At 44.0% G+C, this 18,357-nt stretch overlaps 1 pseudogene; it reads right to left on the minus strand.

Annotated features, from left to right (window-relative positions):
• Nucleotides 1–7,797: 7,797 nt before the first annotated feature.
• Nucleotides 7,798–8,501, minus strand: LOC131480897 (spliceosome-associated protein CWC15 homolog; annotated as a pseudogene).
• Nucleotides 8,502–18,357: the final 9,856 nt, after the last annotated feature.

The following is an 18,357-nucleotide window of genomic DNA, read 5'->3' on the forward strand; positions in this document are numbered from 1 at the left end:
CAAAAGACTACATTCCGGTAACAATTTCAAGGGAAATTTTAAGTTAGCAAGCCTGCAATGGTTTAGGTCATCTATGTTTGGACATACATGTTTGTTAAAATATATAGATCCATCAGTACTGGATGGACTTTTCTTATGAAAAATTGTGGTTTACCTGTTGACTTCCTCATTTGCATTTTTCACTTCTCTTTTTATTTCCCTCTCTCCCACCCTTGCCAGAGCCCATCTTACTTGCTTGTTTATCCTCAAACTGTAGATATCGTGAATTTAGCATTTGTGTCTTTATTGATTTAAATCAACACAGATGAATCAACCAACAAAGCTTGCCCAGATCTGCAATTTTAATGCATGTGTCCTACATAAGGAGAATCTCATGAGTTCATCAGAACTATCAGCCAAATGAGGGTTGAGGGACAGGGTGTGAGAGTCAGATAATGAGCATTCTAATGCATCATGGTGACCAGGCTCCCAAGATTGGTCTCCTTCAGTACCACAGTCCAGAAGGGCCAGCCAATGGGAAATAAACACAGATTTCTGGGTTTCACATAAAATGAAATCCTCCTGCTGGTGGACACAGCACCTGCTCATAACGACAGACGTTCAGGGATCAGGAGGATCACTCCATTTGGTGTCCTCTCTGCTGAGCCCAGACACTCTGTCCAGACACAACGCTGACCCCAAGCTGAAGTCTGAGGTCAGTTTTTGTAGTTTCTCACATGTTGTCCCCTGATCCTTGAAAGAGTGACTGGTGACAAGAAATCCAGGGGGAGAAGTATGAAGCCAGAGGACATCATGGCAAGGCATTCATGTTCAGCATGTAAAAGGCAAACTTCAGGCTGCCAAATCCAAATCCACAACCGGATTTAGCCTCTGCTGCTTTGAGCTATTGCGCAACATTCTAGGCTTTAATATTTTAAGAAAGGTTTATTGTGACAAGTCAATGACAGGACTTTTAGTAGGTCAATAAATCATGGACATATCATATCACAGAGATGACAGCTCTGTAAAGCATCACAGGAAACCTGATATTATTTCAACAAAATAGCAACTAGAGGTTCTTGGCACTTACTGTAATTTTAAGTCAACGTTTAAAATGTTATTATTAATATTACTGAATGGGAAATTTTCTTGGACAAGGTACTGAGAAATGAAACAATTCATTGCAAATTTTAGTATGAGCAGCAGGAATAAAGTATTACAAGAAAAGGGCTGCAATGCAGCTTATGTTGATGTCCTGGTTATGTGTTGTAATTTGCTAAAATCGGGGTGGGAGATGGAAAGAAATCCAAGCCAGATGAAAAATAGGATAAAAGATTATCAAGAGCTTTCTGCTATGGACTCCTTCCAAGCATATGGAATGATAAGAGTTGTTAATTTTTTTTAATAAGGTTTGGGGCATGTGGAACAGGAATTGGGGGTTGACCCTATCTTGTGTTGCTATCTCCATTGTGAAAGCTCCTACACAGCTGCCAGAGCTGGAGGTGACAGATGTTAGCACGAAAGGGTGCAAAGGCAACAACTCACTCCTCCTTCCAAACTGTGAAAATCCTTCTGAGCCAACATTTTTCTGATCTTTTGCAGGACAGGACAGTGGAATGGCAGGAGTAAGAGGGAATAATAAATGCTCTTATTTGGATACTATGCTCCCAATTTTACTCATGTCATCTTTGCATCAACTGTCTACAGTGACAGCCCACACTATGCTGTGGTTTTTTTTTTTGTTTGTTTTTGTTTTTTGTTTTGTTTTTGTTTTTGTTTTTTTACATGAGAAGGTGAAAGCTTAGGGAGGTTAAGTGCTTTGGCCCCAAGCCTCTGTAAGTGCCTGTGGTTGTGACAGGACATTAACCTAGCAACCCCACACTGGGGTCAGGTCAGTGCTTCTTCTCAACATGCAGATTTACCCCAGTGTTTGCCAGAAGTGGTATTCTTTCCCTCCCTAACCTAGTATAAGCCAATTATAAAACTTAATCAGAAACCACCTGCAAGAACCTCTCCTAAGCCTTCATTATTGAACATGATATTTCCTCTCACACTAAATTTCTTAGGGAACTATTTTGTGTGCCTCACCCAAGACTACATTAGTGTTACACTACTGCCTATTTTTTAAAAGATGTATTCACTTTACTTGAAAGTCAGAGTTAGAAAAAGAAAGAGAGAGAGAGAGAGAGAGGGAGAGGGAGAGAGAGAGAGCTAGAGAGAGAGAGAGAGAGAGAGAGAGAGGGAGAGAGAGAGAGATTTTCTGTCTGCTGGTTCACTCCCTCAAATTGGTGCCATGGTCAGTGCTGGACTATTAGTCAGAAGCCAGGAGCCGGGTGCTTCTTCTGGGGCTCCCATGTGGGTGAGAGTGTCTAAGAACTTGGTCCATCCTCCTCTGCTTTCCTAGGCCATTAGCAGGGAGTTATTCTTTCTCTTTTTCATCTACTTTTAAAGCAGAGTGACAGAGAAAAAGGAGAGAAGAGAAGAGAGAGAAAAACTGAGAAAGAGAAGAGATATTTCATCTGCTGGTTTATTCCCCACAATAATCAGGGCTGGGTCACACCAAAGCCAGGAACCTATAACTCCATCCAGGTCTCCTACATGTGTGGCAGGAGTCCAAGCATTTAAACCATCATCTGCTGCCACCTAGCTTGTATTAGCAGGAAGCTGAATCAAAAGCAGAGCATCTAAGTCTTGATCAGCCTCCCAAGTGGCAACTTCACTGCTTTTCACAATATCTACTGCCACTGTTATTTTTAACCTCCTTTAGCCTTGTAATGCTGGAACCCAATAGTTCAGTGTCCGTAGTGCCTTGTGACCATGATCCCTAGAGGGAGAGGGAACACTAATTTTTTTCTTTTTAAAAAATTTAATTTTTGATGATGTTTACATAGTTGATTGGGGTGAGAAGGGTCGAGGATTAGGGGAAAGTGAGTGAGAACATTGTTTCCAATTTTTCTTTTTCTTCTTCCTGTATTGGGGGAAGGGGAGAAGCTTCACCCAGCCTCCCAACTGCTTCAGTACCTGGGGATAGGGAATGGCCACCTGATGTCATCCTAGGGTCCCTGGTGTGGAGCATGCTCCGAGGATTACACTTGTATGGCTTTAATAGTACTGAAATGCTGTCAATCTTGCCAATCCAAGGATGAAGAAATTCTTTCAAGCTCATTGCCTGACATAGTGCTACCTAGAGTCTCCAGTTGCCCAGATATTTGCTGTCAATGCTTGGCTGGGGCAGTTGATCAATTTGTTCTGCCCTCCTTCCTCTGTTATGGTACCGGATGTCCTCTGTAGGCTCCAATGGACTACCAGATCCTCAATGTGTATCTAGGAATGTTGTCCACAGATCTGTCTTAGAAACTGAAGAGGCCCAGCTCTGACATGTGCTCTCAACAATCAGACCCACAGATCCTGCTATTATCCCCATAATTTGAGTTTTGAACCCAGCAGTTCAGCTGGGGGGATCCCCCAAAGAAACCTTGTCTGAGGTGATCCTGGACCTGAATCTTGTGTGTGCTTGCCAGTATGGAGTTTGGTTCTGTCTGTCACCCACATCAGCCTATGCAAACACTGGTAATTGCAACTGCTGGGTCAGTTCTGTCTGCAGACCTGACTCCTACACAAATCAATGGATGCTGTAGCCCAGCCCTACCCTGCCCACCACACACTTGGCCCTCATGTACACCAGTAGGAACTTTGGTCCAGTCAGAGCAACTCCCAATAACCCTCACTAGGCCCGGCCCCAGTCCTGGTTCCTGTGCTTGCCAGTATATATGCCAGACTGGACCAGTCTGCCTCCATATCCCATGCAGCTCTTGTACACGTCAATGGGCATTATAGCCCCTACCAGGTCTCATATGTGCTGGTGGGTGCTGCAGCCTAGTGTGGCATGGCTTATCTCACTTGGCATTTGCCAGCAGCTGCTATAGCCTGCTTGACCCGGTCTGCCCCCAGTTCTAGCTCATGCTAGTGAGTACAACAGCCTAGCTCAGTTCAGCCAGCCCCCAGTCCTGGCCCAAATATGATCTGGCTGGTATTGCAGCCCAACCCAGCCTGCCCTGCACCCTGTCCTGGTTGGTTCTGCCCGTTGGTGTTATGAAGTGGCACAACTGGTCCACCCCTAGGCATGAACCACACATATGCCAGTGGGTACTGTAACCTGGCCTGGTCTGGGCTGCTCCCAGCCTTGGTTCTTGTGCTTACCTGCAGGGACTGCAGGAATTCCCCAGCTCCTCTAACAGCCCTCCTCCTATTGGCAGATCTCACACACATTGGTAGGTCCTTGACCTAGACTGACTTAGTCTACCTCCTGTTCTGGTAAGAGCAGTTGCCTTGCCCAACCAGCCTGCACCTATTCTGGCTCTTACAGTTGTTCTTACAGTTGCCTTGCCCAACTTGGTCCACACCCAGACACAGCTCTCACTGTGAGCTAAGGTTGGCCTGGCCCTGCTCAGTCTACACCCACTCCAGAACCAAACCACACACTTGCTGACAGGTAGAGCTACCTTGCCCAGCCTGACCAACACCCAGGCCTGAATCACATGCTCACCAGTGGAAGCTAGGGCCCACCAGAAGAGTTTCTCAAGTTCCCCTACTCCAAGACCCAAATCTCACATGTCCCAGCAGGTGCTAGGCCCTTACTCAGCATAGTCTGTTCCCTCTGTCCTCGCCCTTGTATGAGCTGATGTTGCAGCCTGACCCACCACACACCTTATGCTTGGTGCACTTGTGGGAGCTGCAGCCTGCACCAGCCCAACCTGCTCCCAACTCCAGTACCCATGAGTTTCAGAGGGTTCCATGGTCATGCTTAGCTCAACCAGTCACCACCCCCAGCTCTTAAGCAGACCAGAAGAAATTGCAATTTCACAAGGATGAGCCCCACAGAATCTGCCCCCAGACCTGATTCTCTCTTGTACTGGTTAGTGTCATGACCCAGCCTAATGTAACCCATCCACTGTTCTGACACTCACTGGCGGGTGCTATGATCTAGCTCTGCAAGGTAGGTCCCAGTCCTAGCTTTTGTGTGCGCCAGTTGGTGGTGGTTAGCAGTGGTTGATGCTAACTAGCCCAACTCAGTTCTCCCACTTGGGTGGGTATATCAGATTGACCCAAAAAGGTCCTCCAAGTTCTCCCCTCCAAACCTCTAAGTCTCAGCCCTCTCACTTACCTGCAAGAACAGTGTCCTTATCAGTGGAAATCCCCCAGAAATATTACCTCACCTGCAACATACTCCCTCAGTTGCCCTCCTTCCCACCCCCATCTCCATACCCCCTTCCCTGATCAATCCATAGGAGCTCCCAGTTTTTTCTCTCCTGATTCTGGCCTTAGGATCAGCATCTTTTCTCTGGTTTGTGGGGATATTTCTCATCCAGGAAGGCTCAAAGATGAAAACAACATTTTGGCAATGTTGTAACGAGCTATTACCTGGCACTTAGGTCCCAGGAGATATTAATGAAGTGCTCAAAAGGAGTCCTGTCTTCAAAAATCATCTGATATTTGCCAGATTGAGGTAGGTCATCAGATTCTGAAATGTTTGAGCAGAGATGAAGAAGCATAATTGATATGAGCTGAACGTGCTCGACACACACATAAAACAACAAAGTAAAGTAAGCCAAGCCTGTTTTCCCCAAAATTGATTAACTCAGTCAGGCCACTCCTTATGACATTTTAATCTCCAAAACTTCTCTACCCATCAGTTCCATATAACAATACACATTTATGTAAATGTGCATTGGCCCTGTGCCACAACTCACCCCATTCCCACTACTGGAGGTACTAGATGCTAAAGCCCAGAATTCTCTGTCCTCAGACTGCTCCTAAGTAGTTAGAAGATCCTTTACTCTGATTTCCTGTTGTGCACCAGGCTTAGGGAATGACCTGAAATGGATTCAGCGTGTAACTGTCAACAAGAGAGTCTGCCAGATATGGTCTGAACAGAAATAAACTCAAATTGGCAGAGAGGTAGGGGGTGCAGTCATAGGATTTCATCACAGCCTGATCCTCCTAAGAGATGTAGGAGGCAGCAGCTCCCAGTGAGGACTGAGAACCCAAAGAAACAAAAGTATCAAGAAAGGACTAGCCACCCCAAATTGCTGACTCCAGGCTGCCCACCTGATGAGACCAGCCTTGAATCCACAGGAGGCTAGGGGCAGAACATCCACATTCTGGTGAGAGTAGCAACCGCTCACTCACCATGCTGGCTGAGTGATTATCCTTCCCTTTTACATTGATCTGTGGGGCAAGAATGGAAGAATATACTTGCTAGGACTATTGTTGATCTCCTAGGACAGTAAGTAAGAGACAAAGCTTTGAACCCATTAGATAAGGTTCTATCTAATCTCTATCTAATTCTATCTCTGCCTCTTTCTAGTCATGTGGCTTGGTTACATTATATAAGCTCTCTCAGGGTCCAACTTCTTAAAAGGTGGAAAAAGTAACATCTTCATGGGAACTGGCGTACAGATTAAATAAAATCAAGCACACACAAGCATTAAATATAGGGAATCTCCTGCAAAAAGAAATAATAATTAAGGACTACAACTATGGAAAACCCGTTTAGTAAAATGGAAAAATTTCCCTAATTCCTCAAAATGTGCCACACATTCCCTTTTGAAGATGATTTAAGTATTGAGAGTAAGGCCATAATAAAGTGTGTGTTTTAGGTGCCACTTAAAAGATAATAAACGATGGGCCTGGCGGCGTGGCCTAGCGGCTAAAGTCCTCGCCTTGGACGCCCCGGGATCCCATATGGGCGCCGGTTCTAGTCCCGGCAGTTCCACTTCCCATCCAGCTCCCTGCTTGTGGTCTGGGAAAGCAGTCGAGGACGGCCCAATGCATTGGGACCCTGCACCCGCGTGGGAGACCAGGAGGGGGTTCCAGGTTCCCGGCTTCGGATCGGCGCGCACCGGCCCATTGCGGCTCACTTGGGGAGTGAATCATCGGATGGAAGATCTTCCTCTCTGTCTCTCCTCCTCTCTGTATATCTGACTTTGCAATAAAAATAAATAAATCTTTTTTAAAAAAAAGATAATAAACGATTTGGCATTGTATTACAACAGTTACCATTTTGACAGAATAACTTTTTTTTTTAAAAGATTTATTCATTTTATTACAGCCAGATAAACACAGAGGAGGAGAGACAGACAGGAAGAGGAGAGGACTTTAGCCGCTAGGCCTCGCCGCCGGGCCCATTGACAGTATAACTTAGGGGGAAAAAAGCCATAATGGCCATTGGCATAATTTGAAATTCTCTGGGTCCTGGAGAACATTCTGTAAGACATTACTACAAGCAAAATTTCTTATCTTAGGGATCATATGCTGTAAACTCCTAAAAACAATACAGAATAGAACTTTCAAAGGACTGGCAATTACAAATCTACCAGGCAAGGCTTTCAACTCTTCAGCAAAGGGCTGGGTGTTTGGCACAGTGCTTAGGATGCCCTTTGCCATACCCTCATTCTAAATCAAAGTTTCTGCATTCAAGTCATCAAAAATGCTTCCAGTTACAGAATTGTAACTTCCTGCTAATGTGTACTCTAGGAGGGCATTAGGTGATTGCTCAATTGATTGAGTCCCTGTCATACAGAGAGAGGCTTGTACTGAATTCCTGGCTTCTGGCTTCACCTTTGCCCAGGCCTGGCCATTACTAGCATTTCAGCATTTTGGGAATGCAGCCGAGAATGAGAGATACCCATTTCTCTTACTTACCCTAAATTGCTCTAGGAGTGGAACTGAGAGTACAGCCCAAGATTGCTCATTCTCTCCCACAAATATCAGATCTTCACTATATAGTGAAACATGACTGAGGACATCTCTTAAAAATTAAACTGTAAGGACCAGCATTATGGCACACTGAGATAGGAATTTCACAAGGAGTTTATGGAGAAATTCCTATCTCAGTGTATCATTTACAAATCTTTTGTCTTTCTTCTGATCATCTACACCTTTTGCACAGTTCTTGAAGACAACATCATGGTCCCACCTTGTTTTAACTTTGAAGTTGGCCTGAGGCTGGGAGGGGCCGGTAAGATTAACGAGAGGGTTTCCACTCAGAATGTTTTCCATACGGATCCTCTCTTCAGCTTTTTGTTCTTGTTCCTTCCTGGCCTGCTCTTCAGCTCTTTCTTTTTTAATTTTTTCTAGTTCTGCAAGATCTGCTGTGTCATCATCACTCTCCTCCTCAAAATCTTCATCTTCCTCGTCTGTGAGAGGATCATCGGCATCGAGGTTGGCAGCGGGAATGTGGTCTAAGCGAGGCTTCTTTGATACTGAGGAGGAAGTTGTATGTTCTCGGGTTGGCCAATCTCTGTTTTTGTCTCTTGCAGCAGCTTGCTCGCTCTCTTCCAATTTTCTCCTTAAGTCTCGGTTACGGACCTCCTCAGGGGCATCCTGAGTAGCTTGCCTATATTTGATCTTGGTGTGAGAAGGTAAGTGTCTGCTGGAATACTGCTTGGAGAGCTGACTCAAGTCACCTTCTCCTTTTCCTCTCGTGCAGGTTCAAAAGTTGGTCTGGCTGCTGTTGTCATCTTCAAGGCTAGGCCGAGGGCCGACGCTGCCACAGCTAAGAATTCCACTGTTTGTAGAAGACAGCACAAGTGTGTGGGCTCTGTGCCGTTGTGGGAGACCAGGACTGAGTTAAAGGCTTCTAGCTTATTCCTGGCCCAGGCATGTCCATTGCAGTCATTTGGGAAGTGACTCAGTGATAGAAGATCTCTCTTTCTCTCCCTTTCTCTCTATTTCACTGATTTTCAAATAAATAAAACAATACTTTTTTTAAAATAAAATGTAGATTTAAAAGTAAAACCAAATATTAATAAATGAGTGTGGCCCATGCCCTAAGAAAAATTAGTTCTACCAAACTACAGACACAAAGAGACTTGGGCAAAGTCATTTTGCAGCCATCTTAGTCCATACTTTCAGAAGGGCTTTGGATTGATGAATGAATGAATTGTAGATGTTTTTACAGTGGCCCATGCCTCACCAAAGTATAATTCATGCCCATTTAAAAAATTCCAAATCAGTTTTAAATATTTCTGCAAGAAGATGAGTTCATTTAATGAGTTCATGACCTCAGAGGGTCCCTATGATTGCTCACACCTGGCTTTGCACATGGGCGGTTGTGCTTGGGGCAGTGCCAACCATTTTCTTTGTAAACAGTGTAGAAAATCACCTTATACAAAATCTCAGAGACAGAATGTGCTTAAGTAAAATGGGGCTTTTGATTGTAACATGTGCTTTTATAAGCTGGAGTGAGAAAAAAAAGTTTTTAGTTTATATTTATATGAGAAAATTCCTAGGTCCTACAAATTAAGGAAAACAAACTTAGTTGAGAATTTAAAATTACCCTTCCAGAAAAAAGAAGCAAGGGGGAGAAAGAAAAATCTTGTGATGCTCTGTAAGGTTATTGAAATGTGAATTTTTTGAGTCAAAGAAACATTCTAGAGTCACAATGTAGATCTTCACAAAAAATATGCACTACCTAGAGATTTTCACATCTTGTACTTACCCAGGCTATGCCGGAGAAGTGAAAACTTGTGAGGAGCAAAACATTGGGAAATTTTTGTTTGTGACCATAAGTTATCCCATATGGTTTGAGAGTGAGCTTTTTTACACGACTGTGAGGAATTTGCCTTAACTTGGCTGTTTTCTTTAGGGACAAAGAAAGAAAAGTTGGGTTGGCCTGATTTCTGCGTCATATCTGGGCCTGAGGTTGTAGCAACAGCAAATCATTTCAAGTCAGAATAGTCTTAGGTGACTGAAAAATGATGGCAAGGGTGACAGTGAAATAAAGCAATAGGATGGAAGCAGGAGAAAGAAAAAAAATGGAAAAGGAAAATAAGTGATTGCCACCCAATTGGAAATGTATGGTAATAAATACCAAAGGCACAGGACAGGGAAGAGCTGAGGGCAGAGGAAATCAGTAGCAGAAAGATCAGTCAGAGGCAAGAAGGGCATACAAAGGCAAGTTGCAAAATGTCAGGTGAGGGAAGCCTCCACTTTGCCACAGAAAAATCCATATAGGGTAAAAAAAATGATAAGGCAAGCAAAGGTGGAGAATGGACACAAGACAAATTGCGTAAGAGGTTGAAATAAATAAGACTTCTTAAGTATATAAGGAATAAGAGGTCAGAGAAATGGTGAGGGAAATTTATGGCCATAAGAAGCAAGGGGAAAAAAATTAAATGAATTCTCTGCCTGAGTGTTCACAGAGATGGGGCGGCGGATGGGGGCACTAGATGCAAGAAATAAGCATAAATTTCCAGAAGGAGAAAGGAGAAATGCTTAAGGAAATCAAGATCAATAGCAGAAGCAGCCATTAAAAATTACAATGTTCCCAAGCCTCAGAAAATGCCAGGGGTGGATATGGCATCCAGCCTAGAGGCTGAGTGTACGGTGGAAAGGCCAACAGGAATCTTTTTATAGGGCTTTTACAAAACTGGAAATGGAGGGGCAGGTACCGTGCAGCAGGAGTATCAATTGGAGATGATGCATGATTGGCCTTTGGGTTGCCATGTGATGAGACTTAAATGCAAGGGAGTGTGACACCCAGCTTGTTCTTCATGACTGGTATTTTTCCTGTGAGAGCAGTTGTCAGTAAGAACTGTGTGTCCATAATAAAATGCCTGGTATTCATACACTGGCAAAGGCCAACTTTTTCCATCCAGGCCCTTAGCTGTGGTACCAGCACATGGGCAGTGAGGCAGTCATGGCGGCTTTTGACCCATGAGCTCTGGGAAGATTTCTCTGATGTGCATTCAGGAAGATAAAATCATAGTGACAAGCAGGAAGGAAGCAGAAGGTGGTCCTAGGAGAATCACACTTGTGGTTGTGAGTTTGTGTACTAAACTCCCTCCTTGCATCATGCTTTCTACTCTGAGTACATTTGTGCTTCGCTTTTTAACTTATTTCTTTACTTCCACTGTATTGAAAACATCTTTGCAGGCTGCCTTAGTTTTTGGAAATCAGCTGAGAAAGGAAGAAGGCTGGTGGGAAGAAAAGAAGAAAGAACATGGCTAGGGCAAAATGTAGGACGAAAAGGATGAAGGAGAAACTATAGTTAACTTCCCAGGAGAACAATAGGGCCAAGGAAAAAAAATACATGGGTCTAAACAAGGAAGAATACTGAGTTGCAGATAAGAAGAAAAGTACTCAGTAAGGAGAGAAGTCATCTAATAAGGTGAGGTTGAAAGACAGAAGAGTGACATTCTGTAAAGGAATGAAGAAAGGGAATGGGATGTAGAGTTAAGAAGGAAGAGAAAAAGTTATGGTAAGAACAAGGCCTGTGAGACTTAGGGGGAGGATGAGGCTCATAATGGAAGTCTGAATGCATGAAACTAGAAGGCAACAGGCAAATCACTAGCAGATCTACACTTAGCTTTGAAGAGGGTCCTAGGAGAGGAGAATATGAGCAGATGAGAGAGATGCAGAAAACTGGCATGAAATCAAAACAGTAAGTAAGGAGAAAGAAAGAATTGTAGAGATCAACTAAACAATTTAACATCCCTGAAGATAAGTGTTCTCTTAAAGGACTTGGCCATAGCAGCGAGCTTGTGAACAACAAAGCAGCTCTTGGAAAAATAGGACACACACACACACACACACCCCTATCAGAATAAAGCCATTTAGATTCCCTCTTGGGAATAAAGAAAGATGGATAACCTATGAAATTTGCCAATGGAAGACAGAAGTTACTTTAATATTTTAGCTATTTGGCATCATAAAATTTAATAGAACTATAAATATTCACAGAAATGATTGTAACTCCGCACACAGATCAGTAAGAATGGCTTTAAAAGCACTGTATTTACTAACCTGATGAAAAAACCCTGTTTTAGTCTAACCAGTTAGCCAAAAAGGAAAATAGTCCATAAATCTAAAAAAAGAAAAAAAAGAAAAAGAAAAAGGAAGAAAAGAAAAAAAATGATCATTTAAGTGTGAGAAGATGTGGTTACTTAGGTCACTTCCCAATACATTATGCCCATTCTTTAATATTTGCAAGTCACAATGATATGCTTATCTTTGATGCCTAGTAATTAATATCTAAAGTTGTATGTTTGTTTTCTTCTACAGGTATTCTTGTTAATTGTACACTTCTCATCTATAAATATCTGTACCTACTTACTTTCTAATATTCAATGTAAAAAAAGGACTAGCAAATTTTCAGTCCTATTTCATATTAGGAAAATGAAATCCATGAAGAAGGAACTGAGACCAGTATCAATCAATTAGAACAAGAAAAAGATTACCCCATAATTTAACATGAGATAAATTCATTTATACAAGTTCATGTAAATAATTAAATACTGATCCTACTCTTAGAAAAATCAGAATCTCTGGCAATAATATTTCTTCCCATCAACAATGTCCAGTCGTTGAGTAGGCTGTACAGTTGAGATTAGACGTGGATCAACAGGCCTCACTCCAGCACAGCCCCTGCAGACACCTGAGTTTCAATGCCTACACTGACGAAACCAAAGAACCCAGGAGAACCCTGTGCACTCTTCCAAAATTAAGACATTCAGTGTTCTGAACTTCTCTGTGTAGGCTGAGAGAACCGAAGACAACTCCAAGTGACTACACCATACACGATGCTTGGTAGATATTTTCACTTGATCTTAGCCAAAAGGCCGAGAAGCGATGGTAAGTATTTTCAACAGCTACAAAAGCAAATGCTAGGCTTTCATCTGCCTCTATCTCATTTTAAGTTGTAGAAGAAAATTAACTTTTGGCATTACTTTAAAAAATCAGATTAGGAATTACATAATACATTTTTCTAACAACTTCTCTCTTCTCATATTTTACTGCTATTTTTCCTAATTTTATACTTTAAACTTGTTGATAATTTTACTAATAATTACAACTGCATTGTGAAACATCTGTTTTTTCTAATGTCTGCATTGAAAAATTCAATATGCATTTTAAAAATTATATAAATAAACCAATTCACTATCATGTTGTTACTTTCCAATATTTAGATAGAAAAATAACACCGGGGCTTGTTCAATGTGATGGCCTGAAAATACCTTGAGGTAATCTGACAACTTGTTTTGAATATTGTCAGCTAACTGGATAATTTTTTTAAAACCTGAAAATGTTGGTTTATTGCATTAGAAAGTCTCATCCTGTACCCAAAGGAGAGATGACAAGTTAAATGGCTGGGTCCTGACTTATAGTAACTTTAGTTCCAGCAAGGCAAGCACCAGATAGAAAAGGATACATGTTGGAATCTGAAGATCTATAAGCCAAAAATAGCATGAGGCACTGAGAAATGACTCCTCCCTTAGCAACTTACTAAACTGCATTACGACAAGCATCTTACTCAATATACTTTGTACTTGCTCTGAGTTAGCCTTATGTTTTTATACTGGAACATGCTTTTTTGTTGTTGTTTTTCTTTTTGTTTTTCCCACAAGAGAAAGAACCATGGATGAACTTATGGATCATAAGTTCCTTACAACTGTAATTTTCCCAGTCCACTATCATCACAAACATACATTTCCCAAGCCAGGTTGCAGGCTCGATGGGCTACATCATTTGCAAAATCCATCACAAAATGAAAATGTAGAGTCTCACCATCAAAAATTATGAACAAATTCAGGGCAAGGACAGAACAGTGTTTAACCAAGAGCCCTTCTATGCTAGCTCCTGTATGCCATTGTACATGGGGAGCCATGGGGTTGCAAAAAATTTTGTTTGAATGTCTTTAAATAGCAATTCTTCCTTCCAAAGATATGAAATCATTTCTTCACTTCTGTATCCTCAGATCCAGTCTTAGGTGAGAGCATGGGGGTATGAGAATCCCCCCTTCCCAAGCATCTTCCTGGTTCTTGCCTCCATCCTCCATCCTTGTTCTCAGACACTTTCACCTCTCCAGATCAGGGGACACTGACTCAAGCATCAACTCTGCATGCTTCTCTGAAAGTTAATTAATTAAACACCTTTTTAATCCCAGGTGAGACTGCTTGAATCAAATAAGATCAAGCTCTTTTCTTTGAGAAGGAGAAACTGGGTAAAAAAAGAAAACACCAAAAGGAATTTCCTAGTAAAAATATGAAATAGTTCTTCTAGAAGGGTTCTTCGCACAGCTAAGCAAAAGAACTCAGATTTTAAAATGTCATCAAGACAGGGCAAACACATCAAGTTAGACCTTAAAGGGCACTGCCCTAGTAACAACTGAGACTGTATGAGAAATTCTAAGAATAGAGCCACAAGCATGTAGTGGGCATCATTCGGGGAGATGCTCTGGCATAAACACTTGCTGTATCAGCTGTGGGCAGAGTCAGGGAACGGTTGGCATCATTTGCTGGTTCTACAGTAACTTTCTGTCCTGTGTAAAACATTCCTCTGTTCTTGGGGCTTTCCCTTTCAATCATTCAGAGAAACTGGAACTACAGGATTTCAGGGGCAGTCACATCACTTGGTGCTGCTGTTTGGGGGTTGATTTCTTCATCATGCCATGAGAATCCAGATAGCTGGGCTCTGCTACTAATAGACTGGCTCTGAGACCATGGGCAAAGCCCAGGACCTTTCAAACACAATTTCTTGGCTTCATCACCCAAGAACATGAGGAAACATGACTGGGTCAGAAGCCAGCTGATTCTTTTACTAAGTAAGGGCCCTGGGGAAGGGAGTGGAGGTGAATGAGTCAGCTCTGATCCATATTCCAAACTAGCTTCTGCCCCAGAGGTTCCCTGGTTTTGTGTTCACTGGATGATCTCCTCCAGCAAAATACAGAATTGAGGGGCCTGTCCCTGGGAGTCTTCACCATCGAATATAGTTCCAGGTAGCACCAACTTAGACATCAGTTGCAGGGATTCCAATCCCAGCTCCAGCTCTTTATAGCCTCATGTTCTTTCACCACCTCTGTGCCTTGATTCTCTCGTCTGGAAAATGAAGAGAACAGTTCCACCTAATTCCTGTTTCTGTTTTGTTTTGTTTTGTTTTGTTTGGCTTTAAGAGAGAATGAGGCAATATAGTAATTCCCCCTTGCTGCATTCATATTCCACAGGCTCAGTTACCAGTAGTCAACAATGGTCAAAAAATACTAAATGGAAAATTCCACAAATAAACAATTCTTGGGTTTTGAATTGCAGCCATCCTGAGCAACATGACAGAATCTCATATTGTATCACTCCTGCCTATCCTGAACATGAATTATCCCTTTGTCCAGCATGTACATGCTGTATGTACTTTCTACACAGAAGTTACTAAGCAGTCATGTTAGTTTTCAGTTCAACTGTTGGGATATTAAAAAGCTGGTGCTCAAGCTACCTTTATTGTATTCAATAATGGCCCCCAAAATACTGATATTGGCAATTCAGAAATGCCAAAGTCACACAATGCTTCATTTAAGTGAGAAAGTTCTCAATTTCATAATAAAAGGAAAAAAAATCTGCTGAGAGTTCTAAGCTCTGTGGTGATAACAAACCTTCTATCTGGGAAACTGAAAAAGAACTAAGTGTTACTTTTACTATGGCACTTTGAACTGTAACAATTACAGCCACAGTGTAAGAGTATTTAGCTAAGATGAAAAAGCACAAATTTTATGGGTAGAAGATATAATCAGAAAACCTGTTCCGCCCCAGGCCCAGGGGGGGCAACGGAGCCCCCAGGCTAGCAGCCATGGGGGCTGCCTCAGAGCTGGACTAAAATCCGAGCTCCGCCCTGCTCCCGTTAGTTGGGAGCGGGCAACTCGGATGAGTTTCATCCTTAGGGTGGGGGCAGATTGAAACTTCGGCAAAGTGGCGGGTTGCCGGGGGTGCCTCTATTCCATGAAACTCGGCCGCAGAATGGCACCAAACCCCGCGGGCGTGTTCGCGGTCCCACCCCAGACCCAGGGGGGCAATGGAGCCCCCAGGTTAGCAGCCATGGGGGCCGCCTCAGAGCTGGACTAAAGTCCGAGCTCCACCCTGCTCCCGTTAGTTGGGAGCGGTGCAACTCGGGTGAGTTCTATTCGCCAAACCCGCAGCAGGGAGGCTGAGGGTGAGTCCTCTGTTCTGGGCGGCCAGTGCACCAAGTGGTGCTAGGCTCTGCCTGCTGGCCACCTGGCGGCGAGCTCAGAGATTTTTACGATATGGAAAGCTATTTGGGGACACCCATCAATAGGCCCAACTTTGGTATAGGGGAGACAGGATTCCTCGCAGTGTCCAGGAACACAGGCTTGAATCTCTAAGACAACACACCCACCACCCTCGTTGGATGGTGAATAGAACACGGGTCAAGTCGAATTGGGCCATTACACCTGCTACTCTGCTTGAATCAAGGATGCGAAGCCACAATGTCTAAGGCTGAGGCTAGGACAAATGAGGGACTGCAACAAGCTGAGTCAGAGCAACCACTGGCAGACATATGATCTACGGCTAGTAACAGGCCCAGTCTGGGAGCCAAGGGGATACCCTGACTGGGTTGAGGCTCCCTCCAAGGGGAACGTGTGCGGGAATGGGGGCTGTGTCCTAACCTAGAAATAGTTGTAGTCTCCCAAGGCACTAGTGTGGGCTGGGATTGGATGCACCAGACTGTGCCTGACCCCAACACCGTCTGGTGTCCTGGATAACCAGGGTAAACATGAGACTGGCTAGGCTAGGTCTCGACCCCCCACTGAGCCACTTGTGAACTTTTCGTGGGTATAGACGAGCCACAGCTGGGCTGAAACATCCTATAACAAGAATGGGGTGAAAGCCTGCCAGGTTAAGCCACTGTTCCTGCTTGGACAGGAGGTGAACTGAGAAGAGCTGGCTCAAAAACCCCCTGGTATGTGCATAACTTGGCAAAGGGAGAGGCTCAGAGGGAGATGCCTGGGCAACTCCTCTGGCAAGATACAGACCCTCCAGGTTAGCGCAAAAAGCACAATAGGAAACAGCCCAGAATAGGCCATGGAAAATTTCCCACGGGCATACATGTGGCACCGGACAGGGGCAGACCAGGCTGAATCAGTGCATGTTGTCCACTGGCAAATCCAAACACGAGAACAGAGTGTGGGTTGGGCCGGGTTTGGTTGCGACAAAACCAGCGTACAATGTGGAATGTCAGGGCGAGGTTACCGGTACTAGATTTGACTGCAGCGCCCAACCAGCACACGTGAGAACCAGGAGGGGCAGAGCCGGCATGGGAATTTAGGGGCTGGTCCCCTCACTGGATAGCTACTCCCACTGGAGAGCGTGGGCTGGTTTGGGGACAGACCACACTAAGCAGGGCTACAACACCTGTGTGCCGCATGGGAACTAGACCAGGGAAAAGCCAGACTGAGCAAATTATCCCCTGCTGGGGCAAGCATAAATTAGAATGGATGAGGGGTGTAAGGACTTAGCCGTTACACCAGCTGGCAGAAGCTGGCTCTGGGGACTAATTCTGTTAAGTCAAATCGCGGAACCACCCGAAAAGTGCATAAACCGGGACAGTGAACGACCCAGGAGGGAAACAATGGGTTCCCCCCTCCTGGGTCACTGCTCCCACGGGAGGACATGATAACTTGGAAGGGGGCTGGGGTGGCTAGACAGAGAGGAACTCAACAACATCTGTGGGGGCTGGATGGCCACGCTAGTTAGTTAGAACTAAGTTTTAAAACCCAGGAACAAATACAAGAGCTAAATGGGATGTGGGACAGACTGGACTAGTCTGCTATACACACAGGCAAACCAGGATAGGGGGCGGGCCTAGTGGGGGTTATTGTGGGTCGCCCCGACTAGGCTGCAGCCCCCACTGGTTGACGCAAGTGCCGAGTACGTGCTAGGCAGAACCAACCTAGTCTGCAACACCCACTGGTTCCAGAGCAACTCCAGTCCGAAAACAAACCAGCCCAGGAATTGCACCTACAAGCTGATTGTGGCAATGACCAGCTGGACTCAGAACCCTAGCCAAGAAAAGACAGAGGACAGAACGGGTCAATCAACCATCTCAGATATATGTTGGCAGTGAAAACCGGGCGAATGAAGACTCTACGATGGACAGTGTCAACCAGTGAACTCTGCAACGACCTCATCGAACTGGGAGTGGCGAGACTGGCAGTGATTCATAACTAGAGAAATATTAAAACTACTAGGGGTTGATCGCAGCTAAATAGTCTCCCCAAGAAGCTGTACATTCCATCTGGACAATGAGCAGCTGGACTATGTGCTTGGCATCTGTTTGCAAGGGAAGAATCTTGATTGAATTTGAACTGTAATGCTGCAACGGGGTGTGGGGGGGTCCACCGTGGGGGAGGGGCATGGGGAGAGGTGGGGGGGAATCCCAGAGCCTATGAAACTGTCACATAATGCAAAATAATTAATAAAAAAATAAAAATAATAATAAAAAAGAAAACCTGTTCCAACTGACAGAAACGTATTGTGCTTTATGAAGCATTGTGTGCATATGAAGAAAGGGGATACATCACATAGCTTTTAT

Source organism: Ochotona princeps, chromosome 8, assembly GCF_030435755.1.
Source record: "Ochotona princeps isolate mOchPri1 chromosome 8, mOchPri1.hap1, whole genome shotgun sequence".
Classification (NCBI taxonomy): Eukaryota; Metazoa; Chordata; class Mammalia; order Lagomorpha; family Ochotonidae; genus Ochotona; species Ochotona princeps.